The 19,055-nt window shown below is 30.9% G+C and overlaps 1 protein-coding gene and 1 long non-coding RNA gene across 2 annotated transcripts in view; both read right to left on the reverse strand.

The window, feature by feature from the left end:
- Nucleotides 1-19,055, reverse strand: part of LOC127731816 (E3 ubiquitin-protein ligase TRIM71-like) — a 39,767-nt gene that overhangs the window by 13,217 nt on the left and 7,495 nt on the right. The gene's annotated exons all lie outside the window — the stretch shown is intronic.
- Nucleotides 4,556-9,316, reverse strand: LOC127731627 (uncharacterized). Its single transcript, XR_007995643.1, has 2 exons — nt 9,226-9,316; nt 4,556-5,392 (listed from the first exon to the last, which is right to left on the reverse strand). It is a non-coding gene; the product is annotated as an uncharacterized LOC127731627 (long non-coding RNA).

A 19,055-nucleotide genomic window follows, 5' to 3' on the forward strand; every position in this document is an offset into this window, starting at 1 on the left:
AAGAAACCAAATGAGTCCATTATTCTAATTATATTCATCTTCAATCAGTGATGAAAACAGTACATATGTATTACCAGCAGAACTTATTTGGGCGCCCCTTAGAAAAAAAAAATCATTGATTAATTAAATCACACAAATTGTTTTGACTCACTTTAATAGAAGGATGGACTGAAAATAAGTATTCTGGCCCTGGTCTGAGTGAAAATATATAATCTGGCTGCCTATATGTTGGAAATTAATATTCTGACCATATCAAATTTGCCAATTCAGTTGCTAACTTCTATGTCATTGGATTTTAGGTGAAAAATTGTCTAATTTGTAAACAAGTACCACATCATTTTATTAATCAAATAATGATCTTATTAAAAAAAATGCAGTTCTATTTAACATTGTTGTGTCGATATTTTGAGCAATTATGATTTCAGCCGTGTATCACCATCAATGATCACTTGTTCTCCAATGGATGAATCTGTCGTAAAGTTTTCACGTGTTTAGACGTATAGATATATGTTGACCTCTAGATTGTTATTTAGTTGTTGTTGGGTTGATGTCATATAGTAGCAGTTTACTCAATTTCACCAATTTATTATCATATGTTTTAGTCTATTTGTCATGTTTGTATTGCATAGGCTTTTCACACCATGCTATATATATATATGTCAATGTATGTATAATGTATATGTAAATTATAACAAACAGCTCACCAATAGTGCATAATACATGTATGCCTTTGTAATGCTTATTGTGTCTATTGAAAATGTTGCTAAACATCTTGGGATATATATTTAGAAGGCATTTATTCAAAAGCAGATATAATGGATTTGTAGAAAAACATGAATAAGGGCAGAAGCCTGTTAATATTGGATCACCTATAAGCATGATAAGCCTTTGGTAAACCATGATACATTTGTCATCACTCATGTTTCAATGGGTCTGTAAACATGATAAAAATGGGAGACATCAGAAATGATCATCCAGGAACTATTTTTTCAAATTCTAAACATGCTTAACTGTAATTTTGAGGCCCTATATAACTTGCTGTTCGGTGTGAGCCAAGGCTCTGTGTTGAAGACTGTACTTTGACCTATAATGGTTTACTTTTTCAAAATTTTTGACTTGGATGCAAAGTTGTCTCATTGGCAATCATACCACATCTTCTTATATCTATTAACTGACCCAATTTTATCGCCAACAGATTGTTTGTTGCTTTTGTATATAAATCAAACTTGGGTTTCTCATCTCAACTTGTTTACATTGTGTAACATCATTCAATACGGCTAGGCCTGTTATAGGTTTTTCTTTATCATGATTATGTGGTACTGATTTTGCTCATTGTTGAAGGATGTGCAGTTACTAACAATTACATCACTTGGTCTACGGTTGATGGTTGTCTCATTGAAAATCATACCACATCTCCTTAATTTTTGTTATTGTACATGTTATACAAGACTTCAATATTATCAAATGAATTATAACAATTGTTAATACTTGTCCGACTTTTGTTAACAAAAAGCAGCTATAATCAACATGGTAGACATGATCAATGGTGATGTAACAAGAGTGACTGTGCACACGCTGAAATGTCAAGTCTGCTTTGCCTACATGTAAAATTGAATTTATGTTGAATGTAAAAAATGTAATACATGTATATATGAAGGTTTTACTACATGTACAAGTATCACATAAACTTTCCATTATCAATTACCTTTGAAAATGAAGTCATGGTCAAATTAACCATGCCAAACAGATGATGTACACCCTACAAACTGACATTCCATACCCAAAATTTAGTGGTTTATAGTATCTGTGAAATAGACTTAACATCCAAACCATGAAAACTAAACATTGCCCAATGAAACATGAAAATGAATTCATGGTCAGATTTAAAACCTCCCAATCAAACTTGTACAACTTACGAAGATATCCAATACGCCAAAAATAGTGATCCTATACATGTCATGCATGTACATGTACATGTAGTTTATAGCATCTGAGAAACATTGGGAAATAGACCAAACCACAAAAACTAAATTGTTCAATGAACCATGACATTTTCATTGAGGTCAAAGTCTGATGCAGGTCTTGCAGTCAGATATATTCACCTTACAATCATTTCATACACCAAATATAGTTGACCTATTATTCCTCTGAGAAACAAACTTGACAAAGTAACTGAAATAACCTTAATCACTGATCCATGAAATGAAGTCAAGGTCAGGTTAACCCTGCCTGACAGAAAATGAGACAGGTAGACCTTTCAAGATACCTATATATATATACCATATAAATGTATCCAATTACTCATTATACATGTACATGTTATACATGTAAGAGAGTATTTCACTGTATGACTGTTCAAACAGTAATATTTTTTTTCAAACAGTCAGTGAACCATGAAAACAAGGTAAAGTGCAACGGACCAGTTACTAACAGAAACTTCATAACATAAAGAAGTATCCAGGTCTTTAAGCTTCAAAAATGTACCTAGTGAAGCTTTATACAAATAGGTTACGCTGTCAGTCAGGGATACTACTTGTACAAGTAATCTTTATTTACTTGAAGAGGTAAAAAAAATATACTTCTATACATGATATAAGTTAACTATAATGTTTGAATAATCTCCCCTCAATTTTCTCAAAAATTCACTTGTATAAGTAACTTTTTTTTACAACCCCACAAAAATTCTCAAGTTTGAGATGTAAAAACATGCCTTTAATGATTTTTCCCAGGATAGCTCATAATTTTTTATTAGAGCTCAATGTTTCATCTCATTAATTCAACAAAGAAACTGATTGCACAAAGATCTTAAGTATTTGCGCAAGTCCTTCAAAAATTGCTCCTTGGGGGCTTGTAAATGAGCAGTGTTCTGAAGATAACAGACAAATGAGATTTTCATTGTTCATGAAATTACACTTAGCACATATTTACAACTTCTCGTCCAATCAAATTGCTTATATTTGCCTTCTAATTTTCATAGTACATACTTTTCCCGTGTACTAAGTAACTACGCATGAATGACCACAAGGGTAAGATTTCATTGTATTGTAATCAAGATATTTAAAACAAAAATTGCCACTGGCTATTTTGAAATAAAATGCTGTGTTCCAAATTTAATTAAATAGTTTGTAATTAGTTTTCACGTTGATTTTTAAATATCCTGCTAAAATCTTTGGATCTAAAAAATGTTTTTGACAATTGCAAATTGTTTTCATTTAAATAAAGGGTAATACATATGGTTCTTTATACCTTGTTTAGAGTACAACGATATCTTAAAATTATGATAATGTATCATCCATGCAATTACTTTGTACACAAAAAAGTGTGTACTATGAAACCTTGTGAAGGGAAATTAAAGCAACTTGGTTATAATTTTTTAAACTTTCTTAAGGAAGGTGATCTATTTCGTCATGAATTGATTGAGTTATTGATTATCGGTTGCTTAATTTCCAGTGGCAAATATTTCATGCATGTTCAGGACGATGTCATGAATTGAAAAACTGTGATTATGTCTGAAGATAATGTGCCAATTATATATATTTATAAACATATTCTGATAAATCTTTTAGTTTCTTACTTTGAAATAATAAAAAAAAAAAAAAAAAAAAAAAAAAAAAAAAACACAAAACCTATAATCTCTGATCTATTTGTGGATGCTTTTTAATGCCTATCTGCTAAACTATATCTATGGGGACAAACTATCTAAAAATATGTTTCAAATTTATTATAGCTTAAGTTTTACTGTGAAATTAAAAAATGTTTTCAAAACATGTAAAGCTTCCACTGCAATTTAATAATTGCCTGCTTTTGGTCAATTTATTTGGTCATCTTACCATGTAAGAAGAACATGTATAGTAAAACACCGCTTTATATCAATATACATACTTACACCAGCAGCTACTATCTTTTCATTCTAGAGTCAAGGGCCTTTTGAAATCACATATTTTACAATGATACTAGTGAGTAGATTTACAAAACTTCGTTAATGAGCTCCGTTTTACAAACACCTGTGATACAAGTAGTCAGCCAAAATAAACTATCAATAGACCAATTAAAAGATTACTCGAGTTGTAAATATGTGCTAAATTGGATAGTCTATGAAAAGGTATATACTATGAAATTAAGAGCTCGGGGCAAGCCCCTCGCTCTAAATTTCATAGTATATACCTTTTTATAGACTAACCTAGACTTAAATGATTAGTTAAGACATCTGCAAAAGACAGACAATTTAAAATTCTATTAGAGCAAAGAAGTCCTAAGAATTCAAGAAAAGAAGATAGGATGACTTTTTCACTTATATAAGTAAAAAAATCTGAATGTCTAAGGGACATAACTAAGGCAATTTTTTTTTTACCTATACAAGTAAATAAAATACACTTGTATAAGTATCCTACAAATTTACTTATATAAGTATATTAATATTACTTCTTCAAGTAAATAAAAATTACTTGTACAAGTAGTACCCCTGACTGGCTGTAGCCGCTGCCAGATTGTAATACCTATTTCTTGCATACATCAACTTTTGTTGTAGGCGGGACTATAAAATTATACTTTGAAGTACATGGTTTATTTGTTTAATATGCTTGGGCACTAATTTAGATTTTTATTTAATTCTAATTCAGACTTTAAGTACAGCAAGCAGTCATTTGACACTTAACAACTGTGACCGACTACGAGAGACCCTCATGGGTGGTTAAGGTCTTTTTACACACCCTGGTGGTAGTTAACAATTGCAATGCCAACATAAACTTCGGATGCGATTTATACATGCACTGTGTTGTAAATTTCACTGAAACTAGAAATTCACATTATATCCAAATTGTTATTATATTAAAATGACTGATTATCCACTAAAGTATTCATGAATTCAGATATGATGCACTATTATTATTAATATTCACTGAAACTAGGAATTTTCATTATTCCAAATGGCTATTTCAAATGAATAATTATCCAAAGTATTCATGGAATTCAGATACAATGTATGATTGCACTATTAATATGCACTGAAACTATGAAATCTTGTTATTCCAAATTCATTATTGATATACCAAATGAATAATTATCATGATTATCCAAGTTATTTAGTCATCCAGTACTGTGGTCCTCCTTTAATACAATTTGTAAGTTTCCTATTTGTACAATGCACAATTTTTTTTCTTGTCCAATTTAATCCTAACATCACAAGTCATCATCATCATGGAATAATGCTGCAAGTGCTATTCATTATTTCCAAAAACAATAAATAACTAGCACAAAATGATGAATTAATCCACTGTTTCACAATTTGCAGCTATAAGAGTGACTCAGTGACATCTATATTTCCTATGCATCAAATTGCACATGTAGCAGGCTTCATATTCTAAATGGGAATCATGCTCAAGCCAATATGAATCTACAAAAAAAAATATACATTGAGACTAAAGTACAGTAAAATTTTAGCTAACATAATACTATATACATTGTACGGTACTTAGAAGAAAGTCAATTACAATAACTGTATCTACCTAGATGAAAACTAGCAATCCTCATTTGATTGACGAAAAAATTTCTAGGACTTATACAATTATATTTTTAAGTCCCAATTTTAAACAAGAAGAATAAATCTTTTTAGTGGGTCTAAATTCTATGTATGGTCTTTTTTCTACATTAATGATTTTTTATGTGTGACTGTGTACTTTCATTGAAGGGTTACTGTCTTATTGAGGCTCACACCATACTTTATTTCATCAATTCTTTAAAGTCAGACATCATGGACATAGTTATTCCTCTCTAAAACACAACAGGTTATTGCTTTTGTTCATGTTAATATGAAATAAATTGATACTACAGAGAAAAGTTTAAAGAATGAAAAAAATAATTAAATAAATAAATGCACTGTTACTATATAGATGCTATTGACTTTCCCTTTGTCAAGTGCATATAATGAATAAACCTTTGTGATGTAAATGTAGAATATTTGTCCTAAGGTTAATCAGGATGATATATATACTGTTCCAAGGCTTAACCCTCCCTGTTAACAGTCAGGGGACTTACTTAAATGAGCGCTTTTCTAAATCACTGATTCAAGTAACATTATGACCATAAAGGTTGGAAGTAAGAGTTGTTTTTCTTTAATAATCACCTATTTAAGTACATGTAGTACAAATTAATCACTAGCCTAAGTGATTTAATTTTATTGTAGCTTTAAATATAGAATACTATTGATCCAGGGGCTAATTATGTTGCTAAATTTATCAAAACCAACATCAGTGTTGATAGGATGACCCGGTCATGTCAGGTGATGACCTTGTACTAAATCTAGGATAATGACATAAAAATCACTTGTTTAAGTATCATACCTCAATTTCCTTCCAAAAAATCATTTCTTTTAATAAGTATCATTATTTTAATAACCCCCACTAATTTCAACACCCCGAACAGTGAAATTTTTATCGTGAACAGTAGAATTTTTTTACATAATCTATAAGATGAAACCTTGAATTTTACAGGGCAAATACTCCCACAGTGGCACTGCTGAGAAAAATCTGTTAAGAAAGTATCAGTTCATTATGTAAAGCCATTTTTATAGCATTTTTTCAACTAAAATAGAATTTGCAGCTAAATGATTGCATCAAAGGCATAAACCTTGCTGCTTAAAAGAAGCAAAAAGTTCATTTTTTTTCAATTTTACTAATGAAAAGATATTATGTAAACCTACGTGTTTAAAATTTTGGTAAAACTACAAAATCACAATTTGTGACAAAACTTCCAATTTGCTACTTAAATAAGTGACTTAAAAATCACTTATTTCAAAAAGTCCCCTGACTGGTAAATGTTTTAAATCCTTGAGTTTAATTTTACATCTTTTGTGTTACCCTGTATACTTTTTCCTTATTACAGCTTGTATTAAATAATGCTTTGCAGCTCAGACAACACTTTCTTTATTTTATTTTAGTTATTTACCCAATTTTATTTTGATAAATCAATACTCAGATAACTTTTAAAATATGCATTTTTTGTATCCAAAATAATATTATATCCTGCTGATTCATATTTTTCTTAAATTACAATTTATTTTGAAATATTTATCAAAATTTTGAAGAGGACATTTATAATTTGTAAACATCATTATAAAATCATCTTCAATATATACCCATGACAGTTTAAAATTCCTCCCCAAGGCAATAAACTATTGTGTGTCTTAATCTGTATATTAGCTATAACATGTATATAAGAATTCCTGATTATTACCTATTCAATGTTAACATCCTGATAATTACCTATTTTAATGTCACATTTGCATGGTCATGAATTCATGTTCAGTAAATACATAAATTTTAATTATTTATTTTGAATTTGAATAAAAGGTATTTTTAAACTAAATTATTGGACATACAATGCAGTTAACACAGTAAATTTTATGACAACTTACTTGATACTACAATATCTATAAAAATATTTTGAGCTTCCTAAAATACTTTAAAAAAGTTTATACCATGTTTAGATAAAAAAAAAATATGCTTACAGATAGATATTTTTGTTATGTTTTCCCCACATATTGAATGTTAAACATAAAATAATTATGTAGAAAAGGCAAAAAATCTGCAGTCAGATGTGAATGCACATGATGAAAGGAGATGTGGGATATAATTATATATCAATGATGCATCAACCCAACAGTAAGGCAACAATAAAGTAACCAAAACACAATTTAACACACAAATTTGACTCATGAATAGAAAGTCCTTTAATCATTTTAATGGTGGAATAAATAAAAAGACCCTTGAATGTTACTACTAGATAACATTTATGGCATAAATGAATTTTGACTAACCAGAGGGCACAATTTATATAAAAATTTCACATGAAAATATATAGTTTAGGTTCAAAGTATTTACAAATTTATAGTGATTTAATATTCTATGTTAAATCTAAAAAGAATATAATTATGATGCTCACTTTGCTCTTTTAATATGTTTTTTATTTCTTTTTAACTTAAAATCATGTACATGTAGCAATTAACATGATGACATATTTATAGATATTTTATTCATTGTAATTATTCATTTTGAGAAAAGATGCAACAACCTCCACAACCCTTGTTCAATATGAATCTTTAAGTACATGATGAAAGAATTACTAATTGAATTAGCACATTTTGTTTAATCAACTGTGTTTAAATGGCAACTGTTTTGAATCTGTGCATGGTTTCAGGAACATTAATTTAATAATATTGTTTTATTTTGATGATTAATGTTATTTTGAACCATCTAATCAATGCTAATACATATTCACTTTCAATGCCTTATATTATCAAATATATTCATGTTTTGTTGTCCATGATTTGGGAATTATTTAAAAATTGAATGAAAATGCATACTTGCTAAATAAGTCACTAAAATTAATACTTTTCATAAAATTTTATGGTCAGATCATATGTTTTCATACACCGTCATATTAATTTGTACTATGCATGTTTTTTCAATGGAAATTGTGACGTCACAATGCATTCTTAATAGAACGAAAACTATCAGCTGATAAAGCAAAACCAGGGAAATACTTGTAATCCAGCATTAGTAACACAATTATATGGATATGTACATGTAAAGATTGGGTGGTTGTTGGTTATAAGAAGTCCAGTGACAAATATTTCATGCAAATTTAAGACCAGAGTTAACAATACATTAACATACAATATGTACATGATGTAAAGGTCCTGTAAAAGGCCACCCCACACAACAAAAGTTAACCAATGCCCCACATGTTAGTTTAACAGTAAGACGATGAAGATCAAGAGTAACCTTTTTTTATTCCCTTGACCTTGTCACCCTTGGGGTGATGTATGCAAAGTAAATAAGGGATTAAATGACATACACATGATAAAAGGGGAGGGGGAATGGTGTCAAACATGAATTTCAATGATGCACAACTTTTCCAAGCCCAAATCCTAACTTTGCCTTGGAACATGCAACTATGCACGAGTGTGGTGATATAGATCGTCGATTCATAGCCTGTCTGTATAAATCTGCAGACGAATGATATATATAAGCTATAACATTCTGCATAGAAATATCGCCTGTATTCATATATTTGGTCTGGAAATGTTGTTCTCTAGTTTAAAAAAAAAATGTTATTCTATTAAAATGCTGTGCTCTATTGTTTGTTATGTGAACATTTTCCCTTCAAAATCTTGGATCCATGATTATTCGATAGACATGCTTTAAAATATTATTCATTTCTACTCACCGATTGTAATTTCCAGCTCCGCTTATATTGTACATGTGGTCTAACATCTGTAGTTTCCTGTGTAAAATATAGTTTGCCGACCTCCAGGTCAAGTTTGCCGACAAGAAAATAAAGAGGGTAAATCGTCCACGGTGAAGAATTGTTTTCCGTTTTTAAAGAAACTTGACAAATTTAATTAATTATTTTTTTTATCATCGGAAAATATTCCTCATGGAGAGTAATTCAAATTAAAAATGTTTTATTATGCTGTACAATATTGATAACTTAGTCATATTCTTTAAATTTACTTCAGGTACACCGACGGTACATTTTCTATTCCTCAGAATTTATCAAAACTTTTTCAAATATAAATTTGAATGAATTCATTAGCATCTTCTGCAATAATATTAAAACTCCATTTTTAAACGAAGGCTTCTGGTGTGTAAAACCAGTTATGAACGAATCTGAATAGATAAAATAAAAAGTAAAGATACCTAAAGGAAAGTAAAACGCACATGTCAAAAATGAACGGACAATGCTATGGCAATAAACGGAAAACGACAAAAGACAAACAACGATCGCAAAATAAATAAATAAAAAACAAAACAAGTCAACAACCGCACAATAGATGATAATAGTATAAATTATGGGCTATTTCACAACTATATCAAATCTTGAGAGCCGGGTGAAACGTAAATTTTTTTTATACACTGAGTTGCTACAGTGACGCTAAAATATTTGTCGACTGCAACAACCTATGAAATGTTTGTTTTAAACATTTAACGACTGTAGCAACCTTTTAAAATTTGTAATAAACATTTTATGACTGTAACAACCTTTAAAAAGTTTTAACAAACATTTTACAACTGTCCCAACTCTAAAAACGTTGTAACAAACATTTTTTGACTGCATCAACGTCTAAAAAGTTGACACAAACAAATTTCAACTGTCCCAACTATTAAAAGGTTGGGACAAACATTATACAACTGCCACAACTTTTGGAAAGACTGTAATAAATAGTATTTGACTGTGACAACCCCGTAGACCACTGCAACAGTCCTTAAATGACTGTTGATAACATATTTTGATTTTCACAACCCATAAAAGTGTTGGGACAGACATTAATCAACTGTATCAGTTTCTTTGACAGTCATCTTCAGTCTTCCACAGACTAAGACAGTCGTAGAACGACTGTTACTGGTATGGACAGTTGTTTTTTCGTCCAGTAGTGCTTCCTCCGATCAACGGGGTTTATCAGCAGTTAAGTGTGACAATTATCACCTTTTACAGAAAGATCTGGTCCGAAAAGATCAATAGAAGACCACCGCTAGTATCAATATCCATCAATATAATAAGGCACAAATAATTATCATTTCTTTATGATTTATAAATTGTCTTAAAACAATGCTCCCGTTGTCATTTGATTGTGTTGTTTTTAAATACGCAAAACTAAAATAAGTTACCGAACTGGCAGTCACTCGATATCTCATTTACCGCCTATTTTATCCTAACATTTTACAGCTTTCATATGTACTTTGACAGGAATCGTGTTTTTTTTTTCTTTCTATCATGATCAAATAAGTTTGTTTTTTTGTTTTTTGTTTGTTTGCAATAATTGCATTTAACATATACTTTGCACACATTTCAATTGAAATAACATTGAAACAAGACTGAAGGTTATATAAGTCACAAAATTGATGTGACGAAGTTATTTTGTTTTAACATAATTCAAGAAAATTTGTAAACGACAAATACATATTACACTAATGTTGATAGGGGCTCGTATCATGGAAAACATATCTTTAAAAAATATAAGGCAATTGCACCATGTACAACAAGACGAAGTCTAGACTTATAGTTTTAGCGGAAATGTATATGATTCGTGTTTGAATAATGGAATAGCTTGCACTTCTTTCTTATACATATTTAACGCAAAGTCTTAAAATAACTTCATGTATCATTTGTCCTTTAACAGCCGAGTCTAAAACATGTATCATTGTACTTGCTTTCCACACAGGCGGAAAATAAGGAAAGAGGGGCAACATACATAAACTACCGTTATTGTTAAATTGCATTGATAAGTGTTTAAAACTCTAAATAAGTTGAAATATCAAAGAATAATTTCCACTAAAAAAATAAAACAAAAACTGTGTCTTTATATATATATCTAGGCACATTTCTGATTTAACAATCTGTAACTTGCATCATGCTTATCGTTGAAGCTGTTAATATCAATTCTTTTGGTCCCTGGCGGATAAAAGTATTCGTCCCATTGGCTATCATACGACATCTTTTATTTTACATACAACTCCTCCGTTCACGATGTTGTAATAACTATGCAGGTTGAACTTCAATTTAAAGGTTTATCTATTGAAGTTTTGGGTCTTTGGGTACCAAACGTGACCTTTATAGTTTAATTAATTTGTATTTAGTTAATTATGCAAGTTGCAAATCTGGCAGAATCTATCAATGCAAATGCCTATATATTAAAATGACTATTCGAAATGTGAGGTTAGTTCATAAATTAATAGTCATTGTTAAAAATGCTTCAAAAATAAAAAAAATCACAGGTGGCACAAATGTAAAAAAAAATATGTTAAAGTGAATTGCTTTTGGCAAGAGACACACACTCATTTCATGATTGTATCTACTAATCAATAGATATAGGAAGATATGGTATGAGTGCCAATGAGACAACTCTCCATCCAAGTTACAATTTATAAAAGTAAACCATTATAGGTCAAGGTACGGCCTTCAACACGGAGCATTGGCTCATACCGAACATCAAGCTATAAAGGGCCCCAAAAATTGTTAGTGTAAAACCATTCACATGCACATAACTTATGGACTAGTTACATCCGTATTAACTAGCATTGGGGCCGCAGGGCATAGTCCAGGTACTAGCAACAGTGATTTTTTTTTTATTGCTTTTTTTTGTGTTTGTATTTTTGTTTTGTTTGTTGTTTTTTTTTTTTTTGGGGGGGGGGGGGGGGGTATGTGAAATACTGCTTTCCTGTGATGCATCTACTTGTTAAGTTTGGTGAACTTAGGTTCTAGATTGTTAGGACAACAGTTATGCGCTGGAAAAAACTGCAGTTGCTATTTTCATTAACTAAGATAAAGATTGGGGTGCCCCTGACCACTCTTACAATTTTCTGTAAAGTTTAATGACAGACTGAGTGCTTCGATTTTATCAACCAAGTTTCATTAACCATTTACACAAAAAATTAAGTGTGAACGTTTACAACACGAAGACAAAAGTACAGAAATGAAAAATGCTACCCAAGACGTCAGAGTAAAGAGGAGACATGCAACAACGCCAGCGGATGATTACCATGAACGAAATGGTCCACAAAAGTAAAAAAAAATAACCTAATACTAGAACTATGTTTAATGAAAGTCATAAAATGAACTACCCAAATAAAAATCTTGTTCATTGTAAATAATGATAATCAAACTTAATATGTACGTAACTTTTATTGTAAATCGTGACTTTTTTGTCATATGATTTCCTGTCCATATTTTTTGTCCCTTATTCTTAAAATGCACTAGTAAACTTAACTCTGTGATTCATGAAATAACGAATAGATATCAATTTCATTTTTAATAATAAGTATAATTAGTTGACAATGTTTCCAACTATACAAAAGACTTTATGAGAGAAAATAATATATTTCAAATCTATTTGTTCCTATGAATTACGGCGCTTCTGTCTTTTAACAGTCAAAGAATAAAAGAGGGTCTGGAAAAGGAGGGAGGTGGGTGTTCTTCAATTCTTAATATTATTTACACCATTTTCTTTCTATTCTATATAAATTTTGCCCATTATTCTCTATTCTTTATATTCTAGAAGCCCACTATTCTCTATTCTTAAATTTTTGGCCTATCCTTTTCTTTTCTATTCCTTATTTTTTTTTAGCCCATTATTATCTATTCTGTAAACTCCATCCACACCCTCATAGAAGATGTCATTCTAGTTATCTACGTCTTTTTAATTTGCACTAAATTATTATGATTGTATCTCTTAATGTTATTTTTTTTCATTTCTTTTGTAAAAGTAGTGTCTTTTTCTAACCTAGGTTTGTATGTTTAATTTTGCTCCAGATTTTTTTCATTTTCAATGTAGTTTTGTGTTCCCCTGCAAGTAGGCAATTTTTCTTCATAATCCAAAACTGTTTACTTATATATCAAGATAACACGATACCGAATGGCATATCTCCCGATTTCCCAAATTTTTTTGCACACTTGTACTTTGAATCGAGTTACATTGAGTTACAGGAATATGTAATAAAAAAAAATGGGGGTCACCATTTTTGTTTTTTCGTAAATTTGATTAGAAAACGTTAATTTTGACGACAAATGTACATAGGGAAAATGCCTTGTTTTAACTTTTTTTTTTAGATTTTTCAATAGATGGCTTTGTTCTTATATACTGAGAAAGACTAAAAACTAACATAATATCCAGGCTTGTATACTGAATCCATGCATCTTATCCGTGCGTTTTGTATTAGTTGTTATTAGCTTTCAACTAGCTGTCAGTAACTGCGAGTACTCTAAGATCTGAACTTAAAGTCTTTTGGTTGTTGGGATGTATAAGTACCCTTCAACGTCCACTCTGTTTTTGTTAGATGTATTCTATTTGAATCTATCTGACGAGTTAAGCCTTTTTTAACTGATGTCTACAGTTTATTCTTATGTTGTACTGTTACACCACTGTCCCATGTTAAATTGGTCCGCCATTCCATCTAAAGCTTTGCGCCGTTAGTGTAGCGATAAGTGAACACAACAGGGGTCCAGTTAATGTCCCAGGTTAGGGGGGGGGGGGGGGGTTTGGCGCCTTTTAACGAGTTTAACCTCGCCATCTTCTGTATGTTCCTGTCCCGAGTCAAGTAGCCTGTAATTCAGTTTGTTGCTATGTAACATATTTGTTTTTCGTTCATTATTTTTACATAAATTAGGTCGTTAGTTTTCTCGTTTGACTTGTTTTACATATGTCATTTCGGGGCATTTTATAGCTGATTATGCGGTATAGGCTTTGCTCATTGTTGAAGGAAGTACAGTGACCTATAGATGTACATTTCAGTGTCATTTGGTCTCTTGTGGAGAGTTGTATCATTGGCAATCTTACCACATCCTCTTTATATATATATTTATCCAACGCAATCATAGGTTTGAACGTTGTTTTCAATTTAGACTTTTTATATTTTTTCGTTTGGGCTTGTATTATATTTTCCTTCGGGTTTATATGATCCGTTCATCCTATTTCGACTCTTTAAAATTCAAGAGTCTATCCTAAATTGAGGTAAATCATATGGCCTTCCAAATACCGTTTCGATCCCTAACATCACTGAAGAGACATTTATTGTCGAAATCCGGATATGGTGTACAAATTTTTGCACCTCATGTTTGTGGTATACCATCTTTTCCACAAGTTTATTGTTTTCTGTTTGGTATTTAATTAATATTAAGATCCATTTTGTTAGATCTGGTGATCAATTTATTTGGCAATCGCCAATGGCAGTCAGCAGGGTTTAAGAACATCAGTTGTTCGACCTGTTAGTCAAATGCGTTTTGTTAAAATAGCCTTTTCACTTTTTTTTTTGGTCTTTTGGAAATTGTTGTTTGTGCTGTATTTAGACCCCTCTACCAAGAAATTTGTTTTGCATGCACACGTATAAAAATTGCGGTTTTTATCCAACGCAATCATAGGTTTGAACGTTGTTTTCAATTTAGACTTTTTATATTTTTTCGTTTGGGCTTGTATTTTATTTTCCTTCTGGTTTATATGATCCGTTCATCCTATTTCGACTCTTTAAAATTCAAGAGTCTATCCTAAATTGAGGTAAATCATATGGCCTTCCAAATACCGTTTCGATCCCTTACATTACTGAAGAGACATTTATTGTCGAAATCCGGATATGGTGTACAAATTTGTGCACCTCATGTTTGTGGTATACCATCTTTTCCACAAGTTTATTGTTTTCTGTTTGGTATTTAATTAATATTAAGATCCATTTTGTTAGATCTGGTGATCAATTTAGTTGGCAATCGCCAATGCTAGTCAGCAGGGTTTAAGAACATCAGTTGTTCGACCTGTTAGTCAAATGCGTTTTGTTAAAATAGACGTTTTCACTTTTTTTTTTGGTCTTTTGGAAATTGTTGTTTGTGCTGTATTTAGACCCCTCTACCAAGAAATTTGTTTTGCATGCACACGTATTAAAATTTCGGTTTTTATCTAACGCAATCATAGGTTTGAACGTTGTTTTCAATTTAGACTTTATATATATATATATATATATATATATATATATATATATATATAGAAACACATGTTTTGGAATTTTGGGTCCTCAATGCTCTTCAACTTTATACTTGTTTGGCTTTCTAACTATTTTGATCTGAGCGTCACTGATGACTCTTATGTAGACGAAACGCGCGTCTGGCGTATCAAATTATAAGCCTGGTACCTTTGATAACTATGTCATCATCCTTGTTTTTTATATACATTGCTTCAAAGTTGACCGATACGCTTAGAATTTGACAGAAAACGTGTGACGTTACAGAATAACGAAATTTGGTAAACAGTGATATTGAGGTAAAATTTGAATTGAATTGATTGATGGTTGTTCAACGTCCGGTGGTAAATATTTCATGCATTTACAGGACGATACAGTGCAATTTGAATTGTTGTGTCTGAAAAACACATTTGGAGCAGCAGTCAAGAAAGGTTAAACATTCTGTTAGTTGTGAAAATTAAAATGAAAATCAACGTCCTGATACAATACACAATCTAACTATAGAATACTCTGTATGATGTAAACGTGTGGGTTGTGTGCGTAGTTAGTCAGACAAACCTTGCAAACTATATGCAAAATTTCACACAAATACACCAAGTTCAACATTCTTTCGTTCGTGAAAAATTATTAAGGAACAGATGATCCTAAGAATATATATGCACCCTCAATATAGATACAAAAATAAATCGGCGCAATATATTTCAAAATGCCAAATTTACCAACCTGTCATAAAAAAAGAAAGAAATGACAAGATGCGAATCTTTGGTGTATGACTGTCGAAAGGACACTGGTGAAACAATATGATCCCAGTGTTTAGCAAAGGGAACACAATTTATATTAGAATATATAATGATGTTCTATTTTATGAATTATTATAAATCATTTGGTGACAAAATATCTTTTTGTATAGGCAGTTCATAGTGAGATGATAATTGGGAGATCTCAAATATAGAAAGCTAACATGTACGTCATTTGATCTTTGATGGAAAGTTGTTTAATTGGCAATCATATCACATCTCCTTATGGCATAATGGTTTGAGTTTTTTCAAGACTAACAAATACGTACTAGGAGACTGAACTATGTTGCTGTTATAACTTAAATCTGACTATTGTTGTGAACATGTGATGTTATAATTTGATAGATTTATTACTTGCTATACTAAATATACTTATTAACTTTCTTATTCAAGAGACCAACTTGTGTATATTCCACATTTCCATGTATGCGACGCGTTGATGGGGACATAGAAATACCGGGCGTCCGTCCTTCCGTCCGGTTTTGTTAGCTCTCTAACGTGTACAATTCTTGCCAGATTTTTATAAAACTTATATCTCAGGTATATATCAGCCTTGTTGCTGACAAGTTTTAAAAATCAGTGCAGACACACTGCTTATTGCATTGAGGAAAAACAAAAAGCGACTCAAAGACAAACACCAGTTTACAAGTATACGACATAAACATGAGGATGTCAGAATGTGACAGTAAACCGGATTTATTTTACATTCATTAATGACTTAGTATTTTTATTACCGGATTTCCAGTCCCGTTATTGATTAATTGTTGTACTGCGGACGAGCGGGCGGGCTGCTCCAGTCGTTTCCGTGCGATGACTTATGAACCTTTCATCCAAAGGTTTTCAAATTTTAATATATTGTCACTGATGACAAAATGGAGGTAGAGTTCGATATTGACGATTAAGAAATGTTTTAAAAATTTTGAGCCTTCGATTGGAACAAATACATGTACTGGGATTTTTTTTATATCATTATACCTTTAAATATAATGAAGTCAAGATCAGGAAACCAAAGGGCACCAAGATTTTTTATTAAAAGTTTGAATTGATTAAATACTTGCATATATCATTAGAATAAAACTGATACAGGAGCAGAAAGATTATTGAAATTGATGTAGTTTTTTTCATTAATGTTGGTCATTTTTATTCTTGTTAAAACACGAAATACATGCAGAGATTATAACTGATTCAAAAATTAAATGACTTGCTTTTCATGGAATCTATTATATCTGCTATGAGAAGTGGGTAAACGAGAATGTTTTTATATACAAAAGATAATTGTTTACAAACAGTTTCACTGTATATAATTTCAACATATTTTTAGATACAATGTTACAATAACTGTTCTTATTTCTTCTTTAATTTTCCAGCATGTAAACTTTAAAATTATTTGCGTTTTTCAAAGTATTAACACGTTTTCACGAATACAAACTGCATGTTTAATTACAGAATGATACCGATGTCTTAATCTGGCATATTCTTGGCTTGCGTAATTGGTATATTTGTATATTATCAATCTCTTTACAACGTCTGGATTTTATTATACACAATTAGCGTTATTAGATCAATTTTGGTAATTAACACATACGGTTATCCTTTTAAGGTACCATGTAGTGCTAAAAAATGAATCATTTCACAGTCAGGACAATCCCTTCATTTACATACAAGTGACACAGTTATCACCTATTTAGGGATAGTTGATTAATGCTCTTTCTTTATTGTATTATTAGACATTTTCGATTGTAAACATAAACATTCTGATAAAATACATGTATGTGCATACTCGTGTATTTTCAAATTATAGGATCATGCAAAACACACGCCTGGGCTCAAGTTATATTGAAATAATTAATTTGTATTCTCTTGTTTAAAATGAAAAAAGATCATAAATAAGCAGAAGCTGAACTAACTTTTTTCCAAGTCCACACCAAGATTGGTAGACTTAAGCTTGGGTTGAGAAAACGTACCGTGTTTATCGATTTGGTCTTATTTATTCTAGTTTCGAGTTCATTCCTGAATGACATCGTTGTTTTCATATTTTGAAGTACAAAAGGTAAAGCCGCTTAAAATTTAGTACAGTGTTAATATAATAGTGCATATCTTCCAACACCTGAGATTCATGTAGTATTTGCAACTTGACGTTTACACAAATCAATCCATCAACCCATTTTTTATGTGTCTTTAAGATGTAAAAAAAAATATCAGTTTACTGTTACAATTTATCGTCTCGTTTAAAGATTCCGTTCTGATATAAGTATATCGAATTGTAAACTCTGCTGTAAGGAAAGTTATGAACATTTTAAAGCATTTGTGTTTTGTTATGCAAGCAAGATCTTAAAAAGAAAATCCCCATTACAGTTTTAAATATTTTCCATGGTTCTGGAGATTTTCTTATTTATTCAAATAGAAAAAAAATATCATCGGTCCGACATTTAAAAAGCACCCTGCCATATTTTTAATATCATTAATTATATCTTCAATCAGTTCTGTTTTAAATCGGGAAGAACAATATCTACTTCAATTCAAATATTCGCTCGGTGTGACTCTCTAAAACCATCAATACTTGAACTTTGCTGCAAAAAGTACTATAGAATAAATGGATTTTTTTTTTTCTGTAAATGCGAAATAATCGACAGATCTTACAGCATTTAATAGGGTCTGGATGGGGTCTTTCATATCTGTATTCTATGATAATTTAGGTCACATTTCTCTATTTTTTTTTATATATTTTATGGCCATTGTCATGATCATTTTCTATTCT

This window comes from Mytilus californianus, unplaced genomic scaffold (genome assembly GCF_021869535.1).
Source record: "Mytilus californianus isolate M0D057914Y unplaced genomic scaffold, xbMytCali1.0.p SCAF_20, whole genome shotgun sequence".
NCBI classification, from domain to species: Eukaryota; Metazoa; Mollusca; class Bivalvia; order Mytilida; family Mytilidae; genus Mytilus; species Mytilus californianus.